This window comes from Argiope bruennichi, chromosome X1 (genome assembly GCF_947563725.1).
Source record: "Argiope bruennichi chromosome X1, qqArgBrue1.1, whole genome shotgun sequence".
Lineage (NCBI taxonomy): Eukaryota > Metazoa > Arthropoda > Arachnida > Araneae > Araneidae > Argiope > Argiope bruennichi.
In genome coordinates, this window is record NC_079162.1 from 109,007,055 (window position 1) to 109,032,868 (window position 25,814).

General features: G+C 30.2%; 1 protein-coding gene across 2 annotated transcripts in view; it reads left to right on the plus strand.

Moving 5' to 3' along the window:
- The window catches only part of LOC129958308 (brain tumor protein-like), a 100,679-nt gene that overhangs the window by 28,049 nt on the left and 46,816 nt on the right, over positions 1-25,814 (plus strand). The window contains exon 1 of one of the 2 annotated variants that reach the window (XM_056070701.1): positions 23,344-23,501. The exons of the other annotated variant lie outside the window; for it this stretch is intronic. The gene's annotated coding sequence lies outside the window, so the exon portion shown is untranslated. Of the gene's footprint in view, positions 1-23,343; positions 23,502-25,814 lie in introns of those variants that run through there. 2 annotated transcript variants of the gene reach the window in all.

Below are 25,814 nucleotides of genomic sequence, written 5' to 3' on the forward strand. Positions count from 1 at the left end.
CAGAAGATTGTTTCACAATTCGATTTCATCAAAGGAGCTTGGTGAAGATTAAATCTGACAAGTGTAAAAGACCCTCCTTCCGATGGTGTTTGGAAGGACAAAACCTGTTAAGAAGTCATCTGATCATAGCTCAAAATAACGATATCAGCCTCAAAATAGTCCTCCTCTAGTTGTAAAATGAAACATTAATGTAAACTGAGGCCCATTTGAAATAGATTTTCTTGATTTCAGATACGACGTTTATCATATAAATAAAGAGCAATCCGATTATTTTGAGATTACTTGATTACCGGATGTGATATTAATAGAATCTTTCTCCTTTTGACTTATCTTTTTACAGTTTATAATAAGTCAGTAAAAGGAATTGTAAGTGGATTCCTATAGGAAGATTAATTACTGCAATGGTTCACATGACAAGCCTTAGGGAAAATTTCTTCAGCTCTGCACCGATCATGATCCCTAGAAATCCCAAATCACCCTTCGTTCAAAAGTTATATACGTATAACGCTTTGTACATATTATCTTGTAAAGAGGATAACCAGAGTAATTTTGATTGGATTTTAACTGGCTTGGAATATGTTGTTAGAAATGTAAAAATCTCGGACGAGTTCGTAAATGGCCAGTCTATCTCAAAGGGGGCTGAAATTTTTCGCTATAAATTTCTTAACCATTTAACTGTTTTATTTTCTTTACTATCTAATAAGATGACACCTTCTATTTTGGGAATATTTTCTTATTTTGATTCAAATGGAAATCCATTGAATACTTGACTTATCTACGTATTCGAAGTAATTTTAATATTGGATTATAATCGTTACGAATGGTTTATTTTTCGCTTACAACTATCAAAGTTCGATAAGGCGATACAGGTATGGCACTCTGGCAAAACAGTTAAGCGGTTAATATTGAAGAAAGAAAAATAAACCCATTTAGCCAGATAAACGCCTCCTTAAGGTGACTGCCTACATTCGAGACAATTTTTTTAAAAAAAGGATATTTTTCAAGCTTTAATTGTTTTCTAGTTAAATAGGGTATAAAAAACTATAAACATCTATAAAAAATTTCTGTGATTGTCGCATTTTTTTAAGTGACAAATTTGATGTAAATTTTAGCAAAATTTAACCAAAACGGTTAACACTCTACACAATATTCTAATTCAGTAATTAAAGTTTTCTTTACACATAGCATACATAACATAGTTATCTTCAAAATGAACTAAAATCTAAGATTAATTAAAATTCAAAAATATTATGAAGATTTTTATGTTGCAATGTAGACGTTATTATTTAATATTCAATTATTTTCTAACAAAGGCTATAAATAAAAAAAAGTGTTTATTCTATATCAAATTTTAGTTCATTTCATAGACTAAAGAACATTTCCTGAAAATTTCATTAAAAAATGTTTATTAATGCTGGAGATATGATGTTAATGGTTCACAACTTCTATCGAAAAAATTATTTTGAGAAAAATGAGTTTAAAGTTTACAATTAATGTAAAAAAGCATTTACTCTTCATAAAACAGTCTAAAATTCTCCACATTTATAAGTTAAACCTTCTCTTTCTTCATGCATTGTATAGTTTCGCTGAGCTCTCATTTTTTTTTTCCTGTGAACTTTTGCAGCTGGTAATGAATGCCTTTTTGAACTACAAATACGTTCATAATTAAAAAGCTTTAGTCCTTTATGAGTGTGACTACCAGCTTCTATTTGCAATTGATTTAACATACTTTGTATACCATTGCCACCTTCATTAAACTGAAGGACAGCAATATAAGACCCCAATGATAGTTTGGTGCTTAGCGAAATGTTGTTTCGGGCCTATATTCCAGAGCGAACCATTAAAACTCTCATTAGCGTTTTGTGTCATTCCATGCAAGCATTTCTTTAACAATTTTTGATCACCAAGTTGCATCTATACAAGCTTTATGATGTTTATAAAGTTTTGTGGAAGTCCAATGGATTTCCCAAGAAAGGTTTTCCCCTGTGCTGTAGAAAGACCGCCTTGACCTGGTGGTAAGGTCTCGGCTTCGAAACCGGAGGGTTTCAGGTTCGAACCCGATTCCATCGAAGAACCATTGTGCAACCGGGTCTGGTGCACGTTAAATCCGTCAGGGCCAAACGTCCTCCCGCTGTTGTGGTGCGGTGTGGAGAGGGGGTACCAGCTAAAGTATCGTCCTCGTCATCTGAAAGTGGTTCAAAACTAATGTTTTAAAAGTTAAACGTGATTTACTATCAAAATAAAACGTAGAAAAAAATAGATTTCAGTGAAAAATCGTGAAGAAAAATAAGAATCGAAAAGAGAACTACAATGTACACAGATGCTCAAGAGAGTGAAAATGTTATCAGTTAGCATTAAGAAATTTAAAAAAGTGGATGTTCAAAAGTAATGGCCGTGCGCTGGAAGCATCATAAAATCATTATTTGCGTTACAAAACTAAGAAAAAAGGCAAAAAATATGTTAAAAGTGGCATTTTACAATAACTTCCGGTTGCAGACTGAGACTTCCGGTAAATTTTCAAGTACACTGCATTTTTTTTAATTTGTTATATCTGGGCTTCTAGAAGACATAAGATGAAAAGAAAAACGGTCTTGGAAAAAAAGTTTGAATTAAACTATTTTTGCAAAAACTTTTTTTGACCAAGATGGTCGAAAAATGCCCTTTTCAATGAATCAGTCAGTTACCTTAAGGCGAACAACTTCTGTATTAAAGTCTTTTGATAACTGTAGTATCTTAGAAATTAGGATCTGAAAAGTGATTTTCACTTTCTAATTTTGTCTGCTTCCGACATCAATTTGTTACCTGATAGAAACTTAGATGTAAAGGAATCTACCTTTACCTTTCCGATTGCCGAGAGAAATTTTTTAACAATGCATCAATTTCGCTTTATAAAAATGCTGGTCTTATTCATGAATTTTTTCCTAAGAAATTTATGAATGAAGTCTTCTAATTACCGAACACTTAATTTTACCGTAATTTTCGCAAACTTAGATTACTGTAAACTTACCGTAATATTCAAGCTCAATGTTTTCTCTTTTTATTACTTGTATTTAATGGTAATGGTCTAATTTTTACATTTCTTCCTGACAAGGCCAAACTGTCAAACCCACAAAGAAAGTGAAAAAAAAATTTCAGGCCATCTATGAAATAAAGTTGAGTCAGCAACATAATCCATATATTAAACTTGGTCATTTTATTTTTATTTGGTAACATATATAAAATTTCAATGTATAAAAGTGATTTTATACAAAAGGAAATAAATTTATTTTAATGCATTAATGCTACAAATTCAGCCACGAACAATATTGTTTCTATTTATTCCAGAATAAGTTGCAAAACTAGTAGAAATAAAAAGATCAACATTGTATCGAATAAATATGTTTATTCTTCGATTAAAAACAGATGATGTTGAGAGAATCCTACTGAAATACATCTTATATCTTTTAATTCCGAACAAACCCTGTTGGTGTGATGCAGATGTTTAAAGCAGAAGAGATTGCCAGTCCAGGTATAACCCTAATAATATGACTGTGACTAAAAATCCCTAAATCCTTGCTAAAGTATGGTTTGTCTTGCATTGCCTTGTGTTGAAACTGGAAATTTCGAAACTGGATTTCTCTAAGTTTAATTATATTAATTCAATCCAATTATTAAATAAGAATTTTTCATTTCATTTGAATGCTATGTTCGATATTTTTATTCTTTTCTAAATTGAAAATAATTTATTATTATGCATACATAGTCTGTAAGAAAGATTCGAATTATATATATATATATAAAAAAAAGAGTTCTCAATTATGTAATGTGTCACAATTTTATTAGACTGATGAATGCAGATTTTTCCAATAACTTTGAAGAATAGGAATAGAAAGCATCGCACATTCCCTATTTCGACCCTCCCTGAAGCACAAGATGAATCCGAATGACCAGATTGGCGCGACAGCACGGGCGGAAACTGAGTGAGTTCTAAAGACCCTCACCGGCCACTGTACAACCGTTCCCATAGGAAGCACATCCCATCATCGGTAAGGGATAGTCGACCCCATAGCATTTCTTGCCCACCCGGGTACGGAGAACCAACCACCAGGCCGGAACCTTCTCTCCTCATATCTGAGGTGCCTCCGGTGGGAAGGAATAGAAAGCATAAGGAGGGTGAAAAATATACTGTAAAAGATCAACTTCGTTGATGCTTCTGTTAAAACTGAGTAGCTAAATCAATTGAAATTTTATTTTGACAAGTCGTCTCGAATTACTTTTGACAATCCTCCATTTCGATTGTTTATAGTAAATTTTATTAAGAAGCTGAGAATTATTATTTTAGATTATAAAATGTGGATAATCTTAATTAGATAATTTTAGATAAAAATTTTTACCCTAGCTTTTGCAGTAAATATTAAAGATCGCAATAATGGTAAACATGTTAACCGATAAGTTGCAAATTTTAGTTTCAAATTTTTACCGATTACTCTACCTTTTTTTACTGGCAATTCGATAAATGCCAGTAAATATTACTACTATAGGATAGATTACTATAGTGCACTTTGTGCTTGTTCGCTTAGCCGCAGAAGCAGAGATTTAAAAAATATTGCTGATTTCAAAAATTCCGCAAAAGCAATTCCTTTGACGTCAGCAATTACATTTATTATCCATGGGGAAAAAAACTTCACTAATGAAAGCGAAATACGATATACTTTGTATCTGGTACAAAAAAATGAAATTATTTGTAAGAAATGAATTATTTGGAATATTTCAATTATAAAACTGATTGATTTCGATTATGAAACTGAAATACAATATGCATCTAATTCAGGAGTGGAATATTTTCAACTGTAAAATTAATGAAGTAAATATTTTCGATTATGATTCTTTAATAATTATTAAATCAACAATTAAGGAATCTGGAAGAGCTTTATTTTTAAGGTTAGATTTTGTACAAATCTTAAGTTACAATTAAGAGAATGAAATTATTGTCCAATTATGATTTTTAGCGATTGTTTTTGAAAACATGTTGACAAATTGATCCGATATGTAATCATTTTATTTTTATTTCGAAAAATTATCTTGGTGGTAGTATTATTTTTAATTTGTTATAAAATTGCAGTAGTTTATTATTTATTTTATGAATAAATTTTATTTTCATATGCTTTTATCACAGTGTACAAGAATTAAATAAAATGTCTAATAATAAATTTTTATTTTAAATTCACGTTGTAAAGAGTTCCCATTTAGATACTTTCGAATTTTTTAATCACATTTTTTATGTGGAGGGCGAAGCCATTTTTATTTTCTCTGCATCAGTTATAATAAAACATGTTTTAACAGTTTTGAGATTCAACATACTGAATTTAACCGTTTGTAATAATTATTAAATTTACAATTGGGCATTTAATTTTACATCATTTCATAATCACTGCATCATTATTTTACATTTAACCCTTTCTAAGGCCGTGGGAAGTATGCTTCCCACCAAATTTATCAACCTTTGTATGAAATTATGTAGGTTGGCATTAAGTTCTGACAAATTTTTTTAGTAAGCCAGAAACTTAGATGCTTCAGTTCTTTATCTCAGACAAAATGATGCGCCTTGGTTTGTTACTTAATTATTAACCAAATTAATTAATCAAATTAAATTTATCTAATAAGCTAAATGAATCCCTTTTCTTATTCTAATTTCAAGCCTAAAAATATTTTAACATAATATGACTAGAAAAAAAATGGCCCTTTAAAGGGTTAAATAGTACAGTGATAAAGTATACATTGACGGGCCTCAGCAACTATGGAAAATTGCTAATTAAATCGTCAGTGTGAAGAAGGGAAGGAAACACTCTTTCTGTTCACAGTGTGAACACTTCGATGTTTTGGCACTTGCCCTCTTCTTGAAAGTGCTAATAAATTTGGAAGAAGGAATTCCTCCAAAGCTAAACTAATTGACAGAACCTTATCAGATAGACAAAGTAGGCAGCAGTCTAGAGACCCAGAAAAATTAAGGAGCTCAACCCCTAGATTTCGGGGGTTTTAAAGGATGTTTTAGAATACTCTAGTATTCTGCCTGCCTCTAATTTACAAAGGCCATGCATTCGAACTTTTTCAAATTAAAATCAAGTAATATTTTGCTTCATTTAAAATTCTGCTTAATAATCACTTTGGTTCAACATTTTTCGTAGTTGGTTGAGTATCGTGTTTATACAAAAACCGACTTTTTGAAAAACCGGTTTCCAAATTCGATATCTCCAAAAAAAGTTTTAGCCGGTTTTCGAATTTTTGTCAAAAAAAAAAAAAATGAATACGGAAAAATAAAATATTTTTCGTGACGGGTCGGATTCTGAGACCACATTTCGACAATTCCATTTCATTAAGGGGTGAGACGCGGAACGATGAGCACATTTGACCTTGGATTTCTCGCATTAGATACTTTTTTAGTTCTATTTTTTTTTCACTTGTATGTGAGTGTTATGTCATTTCTGACAGCATTTTATTTTAATTGAATGTTTCGTATTGATATGGCTAGTTCAAGTGGAGTAAAAAAGCTTTCAGGAGTGGTACGAAGAAAATTTTATGATATCATTAAATTCTGTGATGAAGAAGCAGAAAACGGGGAATTATTTTTTCCTTTCACACGTTCTTCGAAACGAGCCAGTCAAATTGCTGACGTTTCAATTAGCACCGACTTCATATCGATAGACAAAACATCCGACGAGAAGCAAGAGATGAACTTTATCAAACTTTTGTTTCACCTAGAAAAAAAAGTGAAAAGGGATGTTCATGAAAAACATAAATTGACGAATTCGAGGTGCAACTGTGCTGTGCACAAGCACTGGCCAACGCAACTTGCAACGTTGAAAAAATGTGTTTTCTGCCTGTTGCCTAGAATGAATAGCAAATCAAATAAGTTCAAAATTAATTTTTACATAATAATATGAATTCTTAAAACCGGTTTTCTTAATTTAAAAACCGGTTTTCGAATGTGACAAATTTACTTTAAAAAACCGGTTTTTTAAAACCGGGTTTGAAAACCGTCAAACCCTAGTTGAGTAGCTCTTAAATTTAGTAAATTAGCATGGTAACTCCCAAAGAAATCTAATTTTAACATTTTATTTAATGAACGAGGTATACTAACTTAATTTCTTGGAAACACGCAATTTAATATTTGTTATTTACAGAGATTCCATTAAAGTTACTTGTACAGAGATTAAATTAAAAGCAACAAAAAAAAATTGGTTTTGAAAGTCGACTAGGGATGAAGACAGAAACTTACATTGCCTAAATGACATTTTAGGGCTTTTTCCGGCCATGCAGATTGGTTGAAATGGTGCGAAAGTCCGTTTGTAAATGCGGCTAATTTAAAATGTCCTTTTCAGAAACTTTTGAAATGGTTTATAGCAGAAACAATGATATTTGCATCGATTAAAAATCTTCAACTGAAGCTGCTAATTTTTCTGGTAGATTTGTTAATATCATCAACAAAGTAATGTAACATTTCATACGAAAATGTTTGATATAAATGCATAGAAAGGTTTCAGACATTTTCTGCAAGTCGGGTTCAGTGAAATTTATTGCAATTTAGTTCTTTAAATATCCCCCCCCCCCGAATTAGAATTTTTCTGATAAGTCGTGAAACTTTCTTTGAAATTCTCTCAGCCGACTTGAAATACTTTGAAAGCTCTTTTTAACGAAAGAAATCTGTCTAGACGGTGAAATGATTTTGATTCCGAATGTGGTTTAGGTCTTTCATAATATTTTACGGTTAAAAAGATTCTTGAAAATTACAAGTTTCATAAAATGAATTCAAACTTTTTGATGCATTGGGACACTGAAGAATCGGCATATAGTTAGGAAATCGGAAATTCGCTTAACATATCTTTTTTTTTTAAGGTTCGACGCTGAAATCCAGCTTATCTATCAAATAATAGTTATCGTGATAAACTTATCCATATAGCTTTCTGTTTTATGGATATAAATATTTTTACTGTTACCATAAATAAAAATGATTACTAACTATAATTATTAAATATTATATTTAAAGTTACTATTAATATATTTTATTACATATTAATACATTAATAATTATAATAAAATATTTAAATACTACAATATAGTGGTGGCCAAAATTGTGAACACTTTTGAAAATTTTTGTTTTCTAACTTTGTATACTCAAAGAAAATGTAACGTTTCACAAAATGCAAACTCTTATATATCATCTTAAAGAAAATTTAATGCTGATTTCAATACAAAAAGCAAAATTGAAATATTTACAATACAAAAAAAGTTGAGCGGCAATAATTATCGAGATACATTAGATGCTGATGACTGCAGTGAGTTATCAGAACTTAGAAGGGTAGCCTTTATTTTTTTATTACAGCTTCACATTGATGTTTTATTGAGCAGACGAGAGTTTTTAAGATCTTCTTTTGATCTTGCATGATACCAGGAAACAATTATAGTCTTAATTATTTTTTATTTGATGAACGCTTCATATATACAAGAGATTTCAAACGGTGCCATAAGTTATCAATAGTTTTGTAGTCAGAACTGTTTCCTGGCGGTGATAACAATTTAATTCTCTTTGTACTAAACCACGCTTTCGATATTTTTGCTGTGTGGCAAGGAACTGAATCCAGCTGTAGAATAAATGATGTGTTTTTGGGAATGAGATCGCTGATAGAAGGTGTAAGTTTTGGCTCTAGAATAGTGTCAATGTATTTGCTTGCATTTAATGTCCCATCGATAATATGAAAGAGACCAATACCATCTACTGACATGCATGGCCAAATCATAACACTGAGTTCTTCATAGTTGCCTGAATGCAGTCAGGATGAACTCTTCGCTTATTCTATGTCTTACATAGTTTCGCTCATCACTACCGAATAACAATATCTTCGCTTCATCACTCCGTATAACTTCTGACCAATGATCCTCTGTCCAATTAATGCGTTCCTTTGCCTACCGTAATCTTTTTATAGGCTGCTGTAAATTGAGATAAGGATTTTTTCATTGAATTCTACTTCTTAATCCAACATTTAATAATCTTCTCCTGATTGTTCTTGAACTGACATAAATGCTAGCATCATGCAATTGACTTCTGATGGTCGCTGATAACAATCTTCTATCTTGGAGACAGTCTTTTTATTTTTCAGTCATCAACAGATGTTATGCACCTTTTTCAGCCATTTCCTGCTTTGTTTTTTATTGAATTTGTCTCTTGATATCGTAAACAAAGCGTTCGGACTTCCGATGTAGTCACTGAACCACCCACTTTCTTGCAATTTCAGCATAGGAAAAACCACAATCATATAACACAATGATATTAGTTCTCATTCTAAGTGTCCAATCTATTCTTTTATTTGATGTCATTGCTTCCTGACTAAATATTATAAATATTTACAAAAATTCCAACTATATATTAAAATGTTTAACAAAATTTCTAACTTCCAATTTGATTACATAAAAAAGTCTTCCTTCTACAGAAAAAAGCACAATAATGACTTTTTCCAACTTTAAACATGATGACAGCTTCTGCTAACAGTTATTAACATTTGATTGGTTCCCAGAACAAGAACAGTGATTCGTCAGGAAAGTTAGAAATTACAACCCACTTCATGACTGTGTTTGTTATTCTGATTAAAGTAAGAATAACTTTTTTATATTGCAAATATTTGAATTTTGCTTTTTGTATTGAAATCTGCATTAAATTCTCTTAAAAAAATGTAAGAGTTTGCATTTTACGAAATGAAACATTTTCTATAAGCATACAAAGTTAAAAAACATAACGATTTTCGAAAGTGTCTACAATTGTGGCCACCACTGTATACTTTAAAAAAGTTCCTTCATGAGTAAGTTATCTTCTAGAAGGTTGCAGTCGTACTTTTGCTTAATATTAAGCTAGATCCATTTGCCGGTGTCCTGGCATAGGGGTAGCGCGTCTTCCCCGTGATCTGGCCGTCCCGGTTCGGACATGGTTGTTCTTCTTCTGTGTTCTACCTGTGAGGTGTGTGAATGTGCCCCCCTGTAAAAAGGGGTTGTACAAGTGAGCGTGAAGTATCCAAGCCGTACTCTTGGCCCTAATTGGCGCTACTGTAAAAACAAGAGAAGCTCACTCGGTTTAAACCACTGACAGATCTGTCAGCGGGCTTGTAAAGTGCTATAAGTATCAACAACAGACTCATATTTTCCGAATTATTTTATCTCGTATGATAATTTTTTTTTTGCATAAATTGTCACGCTGTAATTGTTTTTACTGATTTTCCTCTAAACTATCATTCCATATTTTAACCCTTTGCACTCGGAAAAGTAATTTAATGCAAAATTATTCAGTTAACACAAGGACTTGCTTATTGTTATGAAAAAACAAATATTTATTATAGTGTTTAGTTGTAGATTCATTTTTCGGTAAAATTCATCTTCTTGCCATTCTTTAGATATTTTTTAAAAATCAAAATTTAAAAAAATTGAGACGTTCAAATGATGCACCATCTGGAATGGTGAATGAGAGTCACCATCCTAGTGCAAACTTCTTTGATAGTAATATTTGAAAAACTTAAACTTATTTAATTCCTCTTCCAGTTTTCAATAGTTTGAAGTTCACGATTCTTGATTGCTCTTTTCTATAATCCAAACATCCCAGGGATAGGAATTAAAGGCTGTTTAATTTTTTTTCAAGGATTTAAAAATGGGATTAGATGCGACTTTTTACTTTTTCCTGGTATTACTGCTAGATGTAGGCGAGTAGATAAAGATGTTATTTCTTTATAAATAGACAATAAAAAATATTTCGATTTTATAAAAAATATTTTTTTATATGTTTATATTTTATTTACCGGCCACAGCCATGAAAACTTTACCAAAAGTGTCTGGAATTCTTTCGAAAAATGTTAAGTCCTTAATTTTCCTTTCTTTCATAAATATCTCCTCTTTAAAAATTGCTTAAATACACAAATTCCAAAGAATAGCTCGGTTTTTCTCCGTATTTCAGCTGATAAACGCTTCTCAAATATAATGTTGTACGACCACAAGTCTAGAAATGAAAACTATTTTTATTTTTAGAGAATTCATGTTATTTCCTTTAGTTGGAGCTGAGTAATTAAATGACTTTGTTAAACTAGTAGATTTCATTTTAAAATTAAACAATCTCGCATAGAAATATTTAGAATTCGTGCTTCTTGTTATATATGTTTTTAGAATTACTTTTCAACTAGATTGTAAATCAGTACGCGCTTTATAATCTTACTTATTCTGCATTTACATATGCGCGATTCCGTGCTTTTACAACGTTCTTATATAAAATAAAAAATATTTCTAATTGGCAGAAACAAAATCGTTTGCACTCAACTTGCAAATGCCGTTTTGTAATTAAAAACACACTTTATAATGTCAAAGAATAATTTAAAGATCAAACGAATAATTACTGACAAAATAAAACCATTGTTTTCCAAATGATCGCCTACATACTCTGTTAAGACCTTAAGTTACGGATAGCTTCATTGGAATGGAATTTTAGTAATACAAACGAACTTTTGGAGTTTAACTCAGTGGCCTCTTAGAAAAACAAAATAGCTAGAATTATTTTATATGCGTCCCAAAATTATTTAAATATGTCAACTTGTCATTTTCCCCCTGTTCATTACTTAAGTAACGATTTAAATCTAGAATTTTAGAAGTGTATAAGCTATAAATAACCAGATGGAATTTAATTCATCGAAACTGTTGCTTGCAAAATTCAAATTCAAATTTAGTGCTGAGGATCTTTTAAGAGCAAATTTGAATTTTTTTCCAAACTTATTATTTTTAAAATGTCACGCCTATTAATAAATTTTAATTTCTCTTAAGATTCATTATAACTAGTTTATAAAGCTAAGATTCAAATAATTCGTGAAAAAAAATATTAAAGTTCGTTTTGAATATAAACGAAGTTTCAAAACTTACATTTAGATTTAAATATCAACTCTTAAATTGATTGACTTTATTAATATTTTACCATTCTAATAAAAAAGGTTCGTCTTTGTTATTTTGAGAATTTATCTCCATTCTACAATTATAAAGCATTTCCAAATGCTTCCTATTTCGGGATCTAAACTGTGAGTAAAAATTGAGAAAATGTTTTTTACTTTAAAAAAGGAAAACCCTAGTTTAAAATTATTTCAAATTTACTTAAGTATATTTCCTTCATCATTAATTTATTTGAATTTCACTTTAAATATCTTACTTTATTTCCTTCATCATTAATTTAAAATTCATTTAAATCTTATATTTTGATGAAAGCACTTCTGAATATCATTTTCTCTTAAAGATACTTTCATCGAAACTTTTCATGTTGGAATCGAATTCTGTATTTAATTGTGGCCAGGAATTCATTAAATAAATTCGAAAGTCTATAATTTAGTGTTCTGTTCATTTTAAAAGATTCGATTACTTCCGAAAGTTACGTGGAGTTTGTTTGACGAGGGAAATTTTCTTGACTCTTTGTTTTATCAATTGACTGCCAAAGATATACAGTTACTAAAAGGTAATATGTACTCACTCTCGCCAGAGTTGTTCTATTTGCCCCGAAATTAAATCTTACTCAAGATGAGAGAATGATTTTTGATTCAAGCAGAACATTCATTCATTCTTAATTTAAATTGATTAATTTATATCTTCTTTAAATATTCCCAGTAGAATATTTTAAAATGGTTTGTACGATTCATTTATGTTGAAATAAGAATTCATTTCATTTTTGATTGTTCATAAAAAAAATTTTAAATTGTAGCAACCAAAGTAAATTTTTCCTTATTTTATTCAGGCTTAAACTGAGTTCCCTAAATTATGATTTTCCTAATTGCAGAAGATATAAACCAGATGTAATTTGGATTTGTATTTCTCCCAGTTGCATTTTCCATCGTTATTCAATTATTTCATATTAATTGGGAAGGTATATTTTATAGTTTAAGGAAGATTTACCTCTTCTCTAATTCGTTTAATTAAATACGCTTATTCCTCATTTTAGGTTCAATGTAGGGCAAAAATGTGACACTTATAGCGACCTCAATTCTATAAAATATTTGTCTCGTAATATAAGTAGCTTATTTTGCAATAATGCAAATGTGATTTGTGGAATCTTTTTAAAAGGAGATGTATATCTGTAATTAAAGAGCAACTATTTACTTTTAGATATCGTCAATTAAATATTTTAACAAGATTTAATAATCCTTACGCTGCTTTATTGCAATTAGCAAAATATGGTATTAAGTTTTCAAACAGGAAACCTGTTTGTCTACAATTCACATATTTTTATTATGATGGTTTTAAAAATGATTTTTAAATTTTACAACAAGTTGCTCGGAATAGGACACAAAATAATTGTCTGAATTGATTTGTCAAATCAAAAGGAGTAATAATTCGAACTAGGGAATAGCCCAGAAATCAGTTAAATAACTGATAATCCTTTTAAACTGTAAGTGAATTTATCCAAAGCAAAAAACAAACAAAAAAAATACCAAACGTTGAATTGTAATGAGGGAGGAAAGCAAGAAAAAAATGTTACTTTGCATAGAACACCGCACTTGAATTTATATATTGTATGCTGATGTGAATTTGAGAATCAAAAAATTTTTTTTTCTTTTAATTGCATTTAAAGGAATTGGTGGTAAAATGTATGAAACAAGTGATCCAGTTTATTTAAGTAGACAGATGACACAATTTTAATAAGCAATTTTTTTTTGTCTACATTGAGGTGTTCTCTTAAAAAAATTTTTGAAGATAAAATGCAATACAAAAATTATACTTTTAAAAATTAAAATTACTTTCCTGTCATTGTATATTAAAAAAATGGTAATCCAAAAACAATAACTTTTTATTCGCAATTATCTCCGAAATAATTTTAAAAAATAACTCTGGCATATTTTTTCATAAATTTTCATTTTTTGTGATATTTTAGCTGCAACTTTAACGTAATGGTATAAATATACTCTGGCAAACTGCTCAGAGAATTCTGCTTTTTTCAATTTACTTTGATTGAAATTGACAACTTAAAATAAGTTCGCATGATGATTGTTTTGACTCAAAAATCAAATGGGCTTAATTGGCTTATTGTTAACCCCTTAATTGTCTCATTTCCTTTACTATCTAATAAGATATACACCTTCTATTTTGAGAATATTTTCTTATTTTGATTCAAATGGAAATCCATTGAATACTTGACTTATCTATGTATTCGAAGTAATTTTAATATTGAATTATAATCGTTATGAATGGTTTATTTTTTGCTTACAACTATCAAAATTCGATAAGTCGACACATGTATGACACTCGGGCAAAAACAGTTAAGCGGTTAAGACATGTTGCTTTGGGAATAGTCTTCAATTCTGTTAAATGTTTTTAATTGTCTTCCTTACTTTTGGATATTTCAATGAATTTAAGCAGCTTTTTTAAAAAAAGGATTTCAAAAGAAGGAGTGAAAAGACATGCAAATACAGCTAAGCAGAGCACATTCAACAGTATTTCCAATACTCGTTCAAAATACCGAAAACTGAAATCGTGCATTTCTTTGTGTAGGCATCAACAGCGATGGAAGTAGGATATGTTTTCTAGGATCAGATAGGCGATTTGGTATAGGCAGCATATAAGCAGTTTCGTCGAATGTTTTTTATGATCAAACTGCCAGAACACTCCCAATACTTTAACATTGATAAACCAGAGGTGCCAATCTCGTGGCATTCGTAAGATAATTTTGACGCTTATCCTATGTAAATTTAAAACTGCCAGGAAAAGGTCAAATTATTCGAGAATATGTGATCAAGTTAAACATTCAAATTTTAATTGCTCTTGTTGAAAAAGCAGCTAAAAAGTGAAGATTCAGGGCATGTTTCGACAAGTAACATGTGCATATCAAATTTATGGGATAATATTTAGTATCAAAAATACACGGAAAAAAGTTTAGTACTAGAACTAAATATCCTGTCGATACTGCTACTTTCAGTGGTGGCGGGGTGGTCGGCTGTACGCAAGAAAAAGAAGTACTAGAACTAAATTTAAAACACGATTTAAAGTTTTTAAATCCTTGGAAAAAAATTTTCTTCGATTTCTTTTTCCATGGAAATAGAATCCGTATCTAACCATATGTGAATGAAATGAAAATAATCGCTATCTAATACTGTTTTTTGAAATTGTGATGTCTGAATTTTACAAATATTTGTCAGGCGGATTTGGAAACACTGAAAAATTGCAATATGGAATTATTTTCACCTTTCACAAAAACTTGTAGATGAGGGGAATTATCACTTATAAAAGAAATAAAGCCTCCTGTCAGATCCAGAATTACTGAAATCCAACTTGAACCAGTTTTTGAAATTAATCAGTGACTTCAAGATTTCTCTCGTAATTTGAAAGCTGATAATTGCAGAGAAGATGCCTTCTCATTTAATTCTCATTAGAAGATTTAATCCCCTTTATACTGCGCTTTCGAAATCCAAGTATTGTAAAAAGTGTTTTTCCTCGCACTTAAGCGCAGTCTGTTGGGCTCGTGCTGCATTTGAGCCTAATCAGTTTTGTTTCAAATCATTTCAATAGCAATCGTCAATCATCAGGAATTACATGCTTTATAACCAAAAAGCTCTTCTTTAGAAAGCAAAATTTGCATGTAAAGTGCATATACAGTCTGTCAAAAAAGTATTAGGACACACTACACACATTTTATCATAATATTTTAAATATACAAATGAAATCAAAAGAAAGAAGTAAATATTATTTTGATATATACCAATCATAATAATTCAAACAAAACTCTCATATTAATGCAATCATTGCTATAACTAAAAATAAAAAAAATCAAGTAAAAGTAAGGTCTCAAAAAAGTATTGGGACACTTCCCAATAAATCGAAAAATAATAATAATGCAAACTTAAGTTAATATCTTGTTGGGTCACCCTTGCTTTTTATGACCTCTCGTAGTCTATTTGACATGGATTGGACCAATTTTTTTGCAAAATGATCCATCGATTTTGGCCCCCTCTTCTACCAAATGTTTTTAATCCTGCTTGTTAGAAATTTGATATTCTTACAGTTTTTGCTGCAAATAATCCCAAACATACTCGATGGGATTAAGGTCTGGGCTTTTTGCAGAAGTCTTAATAACACTTGGACAGTGGTAGAGGATCCATAACTTGTTAATATCAGCATTACTTATATGTTTTGGGGCATTACCTTGGTTTATCTTAGGTTGTCTTTAGATTCCCAGCTTGCTTGCACTCTGCTCTAAATTTCGCTTGAGAATGTCAAGTTAGGTATATTTATTCATTGTTCCATCAATAAAATGTAAGCACCTGGCAACAGTGCTTCCCATACGACCCTAGACTATTTGATTGTCACCTCTATATTTGACAGTAGGCCATAAATTTTTGGCATGCATTGCAGTATTTGGTTTCCGCCAAACTTTTTACTTGCTGTCCGTTCCAAAAGTATTTTATTTGCTTTCATGAACAAAAATTACAATTTCCCAAAATTTTTCTGGCTACTTTACACACATTTTAGAAAATACCAGCCTAGCTTGTCGAATAGCTTTGTTGTAGATGTAGGGCTTTCTTAGAGGTACTCTGCCATGATATTTGTTTTCTTAAAACATTTCCGACAGTTTCAGAATTTACAGATTTTCCGAACTTTTACATTGCAGAGTCATTTTTACTACACTTGTTTTTGGATTAAAGAGAACTTGTTTCTCAATTCTCTTCTCCTCACGTTACTTAAATATCCTTGGAAGCACTGATCTTTGCTTGTTTTCAACACTATTTGTTTTCTTGAACCTTGAATAATGTTAGAAACAATACTTACTCAATTTCAAGATATGTACTACACAACGAACTAATTTTCCATTTTTTCCGATGACTTATTACAAGATTTCCCATATCAACCGATATATGTTTGTTTCTCCTCTTTTTCTATAAGTAATCTTATTTGTTGAAACTTTTAAGTTTAAAATTATAGTCTAAAAAATTCAATTTTATGGATGTGCTAAATAGTTGTTGAGTTTCTCATTTCAAAAGTGTCCCAATACTTTTTTGACTCCTATATGCTTTTGAAATATATTTGAAAAGCTATATCAAATTTTAATTCTAAAATACCAATTAAATTTTCCTTACAAACTGTACACCAAATATTAAGATATTTCTTGATTCTCTGTTTTTATTTTAATGTGATAAATGGTTTTATAAAGATCTTTGCAGTTATTCACGCCAAGTGTCCCAATACTTTTTTGTGACTGTACATGCTGTGATTTGTACTTTAAAAAAGAAGGGAAAAAACAACTTTCCTTATTTAGAGCTTCATACGATTTGACGGTAAAAAGAAATTTGAAATAAACCCAGTTTCACGAAGAAAAAAAAAGCATAACTCAGTACGCGGTGAAGTCAACGAAATATTAGTTAAAAGAAGGAATTTTGAAAAACCATTTGGACTTCATTTGAAACACAGAAAAGCAAGTTCTCAAAGATTTTTACTTTTTCTCTTATAAAATAATCTTTAGTACGCTCATCTTTTTAATCCCCTCTAATGAATGAAAAAGGCTTTAAAAAAAAGACAAAGGTATTTAAAGCAAAACTAAAGTAATTTGATAGGTTTAATTCCAGATTTAAAAAAAATATCACACGTTCATAAATAATTGCCATTTATTGCATTCTTCGAAACAATTCGGTACTGCATTTATTAAACTTTTCACTCTTTAATTAAGTCATTAGCACATTAGCTGCAGCGTGATTTACATGCGATTCTCACCTATTTAATTAGATGGCATTTTTTCTGCTAGAATTAAAAAATGGGAGTGAACATGCCAATACTCCATAGATGAGAATTTACAGTTATTAAATTTTACCAGAGATTTGTAATTAAAATCATAAGCTAAAATTGGTTATTTTTAAACTTTTCAGCCTCAAAGTATTCAACACTTTGAGAAGGCTTAATAAACAGAGTTGGAAAGTTTTTTTTTTTTTTTTTTTTTTTTTGTCCGAAACCAAATTGCCAGAACATTTTCTTTATTGTCTTATTTAACACTTAGAAGAATTTTATTAATGGAATAGATTTGCATTTTCTTCTAGCATATCATTAATGGTGATAGAGTACTTTATAAGACCAGAAGGAATAGTAAGCTGCTTTGAGAAAATTATCCGATAATTGAAATTTCGTACGCAAAATATCTAAAATGTAATTGATAATTAATATAAAAAATGAGTTGGGCCGTTTTGATTAGACATATTTTGTCCGTGAAATAAATGCACTTTCAGAAGCTAAACTTCCAATTAGTTTTAATTATATTTTCCTGTCACAGCTGTATTTTTTTATTAATAAAATTTTTATCAAAGCAATCATTTTAAATTGTTTTCTAAAAGTTGAACTATTAAACAACATGTCGCTGTATTGCATAACAGTTGAATGATTCAGCAATTTAAGAATAATAGAAATAAGACATGGATATTTTCGATTTCATTCAAGAAAAAGTAAACAAATTTCAAGGCCGGAAGAAGGATGAACATATTACTCATTTTGAATTTGTTTCGGTATTTAATACTTCTTTTTTCTTTTCTTTTAATATTCTGAGTGTGCCAAAACTAAAATGGCTTAGAATATCAACAGAAAACCAAGCAGACTCTGCTGTAACTTCTCTAGAAAGATTAAATATAATTGAAAGCAAATGCGCTGTGAATTTGGTATAAACGGAATTTCATTCACTGAGGCTCAGGAAGCGCCATTTAGAACCGATTCCACACAATTGAGTGCAAGTGTCCCGAGACTGGCTATTCTCAGAATTCCGCTCGTGGTGTCCCCCCACTGCATGGCCCAAAAGGAGTTACGACTCGGGATACTTCTTTATTTGATAGTAAGGTCTCTATGGCAGTCCAAGTCAGCGATGTTTTGGCGAAATTCGAAGACCAGTTTTGTTTAATGTACTTTTTAGTATTCTTGCTTCTCTTATTGTTTAACTAGGAAGAAATTATCTTCACAAAGAACCGTCATTTTTACCGTCATTGTGGTTTTATATTGGTAAGGTAGGTCACCAAATCTGTCTTATTTGATGATGTGAGGAAGTTTTATAATTTTCCCCTGTAAAGTCCTAAATTAAAAATTTCTTAAGAAAATGGAAAATATCCTAATAATCATATTAATCCAGTTTAGTTTAGTCTTTGTATTAGTTCTTTAGTTTGGATAGCTTTTTGCAGCCTAAAACAACACAAAAGTGCTATACGCTATTCTAACCAAATATCATATAGTATTGTTAAAATCATTTCCTTTCGAATATATTATTTTCCTTATTAATTCGAGTTTCATTATCTTCCAGTGGCATAAATGAAGTACATTTTATGCCACTGGAGTAACTTTCTCAAGGAGTTACCTATTTTCTAAATACAATGCACATGATAAAATTTTAGAATACATGCAGTTTTAAAATATTTTCCCTCTAATCAACAGACGTTTTGATTTGTTTGATTTTCAGTTTAACCATTTTCCCTATTTAGAAGACCTTCAAATGTATAATTCTCAAAATGTCTGCAGTAATTGAAAAAAAAAATAGATTAGTCGTCTGCCCTTTCTCGATGAATTACTAATGACGTAAGGAAAAGCAAGTAGGTAATATTTCAAAAAATAAATTTCAGTTACCGATTCTTAGTAGTAAAATTCTGTAATTTTATCAAACTTCAAGTAAGACTTAATGTAGCTGTAAGGTTGACGACTATGTCACCATGGATCTTTGAGATTTCGTGGTAAAGTTTCGTCTTATGGGACGAATAGTTACTTTTTCGTGAATTACGCTGAAGTTCTCCTGTGCACAATAAATATGACATTAAAGGACTGCTGCTCTCCCTTCGGTGTGGCGTGGGAATTTAGAGAGCAGTGTGCTGATTAAAGCGAAGAACTCATCAAAATACAGTTTAAAAGCAAAAGATCTGAACTAAAATTGCACTCGTGTTGCTTTAAAATGAAATTTGAATCTAATTATTCTAAACACAATGATACTCTTTCTAAAAAAAAGAGAAAAAAAAAAAACACATTTCAAAGTTCGAGACAAACAAATACCGAACACATTTCAATGAAAACAGATAATTGTAGAATATCAAAACTAAACTACAAATAGAAAATTATCACGAATTCAAATTTTCAGTTTAAATTTGAATTCACTATTTTAAAAGGATGAATTATAAATTTAGCAGAAAAAGCTTCTATTTCTTTAGATTATTACAATACTGGACTATAATCGGTTTTACATTATTTTAAAAAAATAGTCGTCTATTTAGTTTAGCTTTTTTTTTATTCACAAATATTTCTATAATGCGATTGCTCTGCAACTTAATTTAGTATCTTTGAATCAAAATGGTTTAATTTTTTCAATTTAATAAAAACAGTCAATGAGAAATTTAAACAGGATTCAATCTGAAGATTGCCTCTGTTAGATATGACTATTTTTAGGATTTTGTAATTAATTGTTTAGGAATTGTCAGAATAGTGTTTAAATGGAAAGTTCAGACATTAAAAAAAATTAAGGATACGAAATCTTGCATTAAAAAAAAATCTAAATCTTCATTGCAACATAATTATTTGGTTTAAAAAGAAGAATATAACATTAGACAAATTAAATTAGCAGTAAGCATCTGCATTCTAGTTGGAGTAAATTTTAATCATAACATTCACGAATTTTAACATTATGCCGTCCGCCGACACCATGTTGGTGTCCCACAATGTCGTCCGCCACACCACGTTGGTGTCCCACGAAAACTATTTATTCTAATAATAACTAAAGTTATCTGAGCCAGTCCTACCAACGCCAAACAAAATATCCCAATTAGATGTGTGGACAATTTTTATAAATAACAATGATTTATAAACTTTTATTTTTAAAAATACGTTATTTATACAACTTTTATTTACACATTTTATAAACTGTTTTGTTATAAATGAAAATACGAATAATTATATCTATTTAAAATGAATTTCAGTTCACGATCCGATAAAATTTTCAATCAGAATAAAAGTGTATTCGATTCTCGCTTAAATTTTCTAATATGAAAAAAAGTACCCTAAACAATTATAATGGAAGGGCAGTTATTTTTTAATCATTGTAATTTAAAATTTCGAGTCACGAATTATTATTGATTTAAGATGTAGACTTTCGATCATAAAATTCTTTACCATTAGGCTTACGCAAATTTTCAAAATCACGCATCATTGAAATTAATCAATCTCTATCGAGAGAAATTACAAATACAACATTTCTTACAGATACAAACATTTTGGAATATCAATATGATATCGAGACATGGTAGTCGAAGCCGTCAAAAACTTTCAATTTTTTTTTAAAGGAAAAAGTGTAAGATCCCGATTCGCAGAGAAGGGAACACCGGAAGCAAACCTGGAAAGACGAAGACGGACGCATACCTAAATCTACTGCTGAGAGTGAACTTACAGGCTTTTGCAAAATCCTGTCAAAAGTAGTATGGTGGATTAGTTTTCACGCCCACTTGGAAGTGAATGCTTTTCTCTATCCTGCAATACATCATATAGTAGGACGTGAAAACGCTTTTGTTTTTCACAAAAACGATATCTGGCATTAAAAAAAAAAATGGTATATCACTGTTAGAAATTCTTCATGCCTGTATAGATAGAAACACTTTTGTCTTTTGTAAGATTTTAGCTTTTAAGAAAGATTTGGGATTTTTCATAGGATTTCGCTTTTATAGGATTTCAAAATAAAGGAATATTAGAAATATCCCTTTAGTTTGAAGCCGCTGGGGCTGAAATGTTAATCTCTCTGCATAAATCCAGATAACCCAACATTTTAGTCACGGTATTTCTATTTTTGTAAATTTTGTTCGTTTGTTTATTGTTGCTTAAAGTTTCAATCTCTTTATTAGAGCGTCTGTTTATTACTCCAGGAAGGATTTGAAGGAATGGTAAATGCATTTACGGTAAACCGACACTTTAAATCCTTTTTTAAACTAGTGAAATAGAAAATATGGAAATTGTAATTTCAAGAGCGATCCGACTGTTGACGAGATGACATAAAATCAGCCAGCTATGTTTTCGTTAGTCTTTAAGATTCTTAATTTATTGACCAAAATGTTCAGAGCTTGCCAGTAACAATTTAATTTCACTAGAATTATTTTCATTAGCCATTCCTATTTTTTTTATTCTTTACTTTAATCTATTTTTAGTTTTATTTCGGGCTTTTTACTTTTCCAAGTTGGAATTGCCTATAGACAGAGTAAAACTATGTGACGCTCACACCTTTCCATTGGTTACAAATTCGCCTTTAGTTTTGTCTTATTATAAATAAACCATATGAACGTGTATTAATTATTTTGAAGTAGAAATTTCGAGATATGTGAAAAGTTTATATAAATTCGACATCGTTTATGAGAATCCCAGTTTTTTTTCATGAAAAACCAAAGAAAAACACATTTTACTGAAATATTTCGTAAAAAGTTCAGAGAAATAATAGCCGAGACAGTCTGCCTTTTCCCATTCTCGGAACCAGAGTTAAATTGGGTAATCATAGCTAGTAACCAATAACTATAAATTCATTTCTTTTTTCATATGCGTGATGTGATGGAAAAATAAGGCACATACTGAAACAGTTTGATATTTCAAAGAAGTCGATGTAACGTACACGTTATTCAGCGTATTGTTGATGAGTCGCATATATACTTCAATGGGATACTTCCCAAAAAATGACAACTCGAACATAATCTCATGCATAATTTTTTCACGCTTTCGTAACTCAAGCTCTGCTCTCGAAATAAGACCCAGATGAAACTGTTAACCAAATGAGGGTAATTAGTATGTTGGCTGCAATGAGTGGATCTACTGAACTATTAAAAACGCTGATATATAAATAATATCAATAATTAAAATTAAGTATCAACAATATTAAATTTTATTAACGTACAAGTGAAATGAGGGAAAAGATATTTTCGGAAAATAGGCTCTCATTCGTCTTTTAGATCAAAAGTTTTAATAAAGCTATTTTATTTTTGGGAGTTTAGGTTATTAAACGATTGTCATACAAATTAAATTTGGAATATTCAATTTCCAGTCCTGTCTATTTGAAAATTTAAATTTTTTTCCAACCTCTCAACTTAAAAAAACTCTTAAATTTTATCGGCTTTGTGAAACTTTGCGAATTGATAAACTCTCGTAGTGAAAGAGCACACGTCTGGGAATCATGGGGAAAAGATGAGCATGAGTAAGAAGAGAGCGTGATGAGCCGTGGGGTGGGTAAAAAAATTATTTGGCGAGCTTATTTGGCGAGAAAATGCATTGGGTAACCCTGGCTCTTTGTGTGACAGGAGAGGCTGGCGGCCGGCGTTTCGTCCAAACAAAGGAAATATCCGGAAGGTGACCGTCGTATAAAGTGTGACGCTCCGTACCGAAGTTAGAAACGGTTGCGACTCGGCTCCGCGGTTTTCTCTTACTTCTTTAACCACCTACTACTAGTGACGAACATTGCAATTTGGTCCTCATGGCTTATCGTATCAGACACTGGATACCAGGTAATTATTATAATAATTTATATATGCCTGTTAAATAAATTATCTTTTATTCAAAATAAAAACTGAAACTTTCCCTTTTTTCTGGAATTAATGACCGGTGTTGTATTTAAGCAATAATCTTTCTTCTTTTGAATGATTCATTATTTTGTTAACTGAAAATATTAAATTATATTATCTTTAGTCCGCGGGAAGATAAAAATTTGACTGACACGTTGATTTTAAAAAGTTTTGCTTGTTTATAAACAAATGTCTCTCTGTTAAAGAGGGTTATCTTTTCTATGTTGGTTGTATAGCGTTATCTTCTGTAAGAGAGATTCTGGCTTGATTGTATTGTTTACAAGAATTCTCGCAGCATTGCAGCAATTTTATTTGTTGTTATAATAACACTGCGCCAATTGATATAGACAGAATGCTGTCATTCAATTTATTGAACATGTTTTTGAATTATTTGATAATCATTTCTTCTCTCGTTTCTGTACGGGAAAAAGTCTTTACTTGCTATTTTGATTATTTTAATTCACTCGTTAAATTGAATCTTCGCATTAATATTTTCTATGATGAAGTGAGCATTGACAGTGAATTTTTTTAAAACTACTTGGCAAGCTTTTTCGGTATAATGAATACACTATTTTTATTCTTGATAATTTCATTTCGGAAAACATAAAAGAAAATACTATATATTATATACGGTTGTTTGTATAATCTCGAGCGCACAAGAAATTTATTTTTATTAATGTTCAATTTCTTATTGCAAAAATGACAATCCAAATATTATAATTAGTTAATGACAGTTTATTTCCTCACTTCTAGACAGTGAATTTGCATGCTCAGTTTCTTCAGATATTTTATATCGTGTTCCTCAAAATTTTATTGTTGCTGTAAGAGCACAGAATAATATATAATAGTTATGTATCTTAAAGAATTAGTGATTCTTCTGTTCAAAATTTTACATACTTTTATTCAGTGCAAATTATTAGATGTTATATAATATGAGTTCATAGATATGTTATTAGCGTTTAAACGATTCTCTATGGATTGGTTACGAATATTTGAAACATAAACTATTTTCTCATATCCTGATTTCATTATTCTTCAGTCAGGAAAAATAGGAGAGTTAATTAAGAAATGCTCCAACGCATTATGATCTAGATAGCATTAACGTATTACGTTAATGGAAGTTTACTGCATCGAATATTTGCTGCGAGATATTTTCATCGCAAAAAGAACAAAACATCTCTACCTCCACCTCTTGCACTCCCTTATTAAATAATAATAATAAATGAAATGTAAAGAAATCCTTTATGATGAGAGTATGAAAAAAAAAAAAAATTATGACGTAAAGAATTTTAAGTTTTTATTTTGAAATTTAAGTTGATCTCTGCTATGTACACAAGAGTATTAAAAAATGGGCTGCTCTAAAAAAAAAGTTTTTTTGAAGATATTTGTAATTTATGTAATGTTGCAGAACAACAACAAAAAAAAAGTTTCAAAAACTTCTTTTGCTGTGAGTCAAATTTTAAATTAAACTTTTTGACATCATTTTCGGTTTCATTAGAACATTCGAAAATTTTCTGTGTACTATAATCGTTGTATTAAAAACAGTTTTCGTTAATTCATTTCGAAATATTTGTTAAACTTTTCGTTTTCAATAATCAGTTGATTTTTATTATCTAATTTGATTTCTGATTTGCATCATAATCAATTTCTTTAATTTTTTCTATTAATTTAAATGCTGATACTTCTTGATCTCAATTTAGTAAATAATTTTATCATTAATTATATTTACATTACCTCCTGGTTGTCCTGAGGGAGCTGATCAAAGTAAGTAGTCTTTTCTTTAAAAAAATTTTTGGGCATTGGATTTTATCATTTAATTCTGGTAAGTTCCGCTTTTTTTTTTTTTTTTTTTTTTCCTCTCGAGTCCATTGAATTGAAAATGATTTCTGTTCCCTTCCATTATTTGAATGAGATGTCACTGCGTGATACATTTAAAATAAAATAGTGGATAGTTTTGACACTTAACATATATTATTCTTCTGCGATGGTTACGAACTAGACGCGTCGAGTCGACAGTTTATTTCCGCGTTATAAATAACATTATTTTTCTGTTTGCATGGAATATATTTTGTCAAATAAAAACTATTAGTAAAATGTGTTAATGCATTTATTTCCTATATTCTAGAGAGGAAAGACGAATTTTAAATTTTTATTTGTTTGGAACTTAGGAATTGGGTTATAAATTACTACTTGTAATATGGAACACCAGTGTAGACATATTTTTAATTAAAATTTTGCTCTCACGTGTAAAAAAAA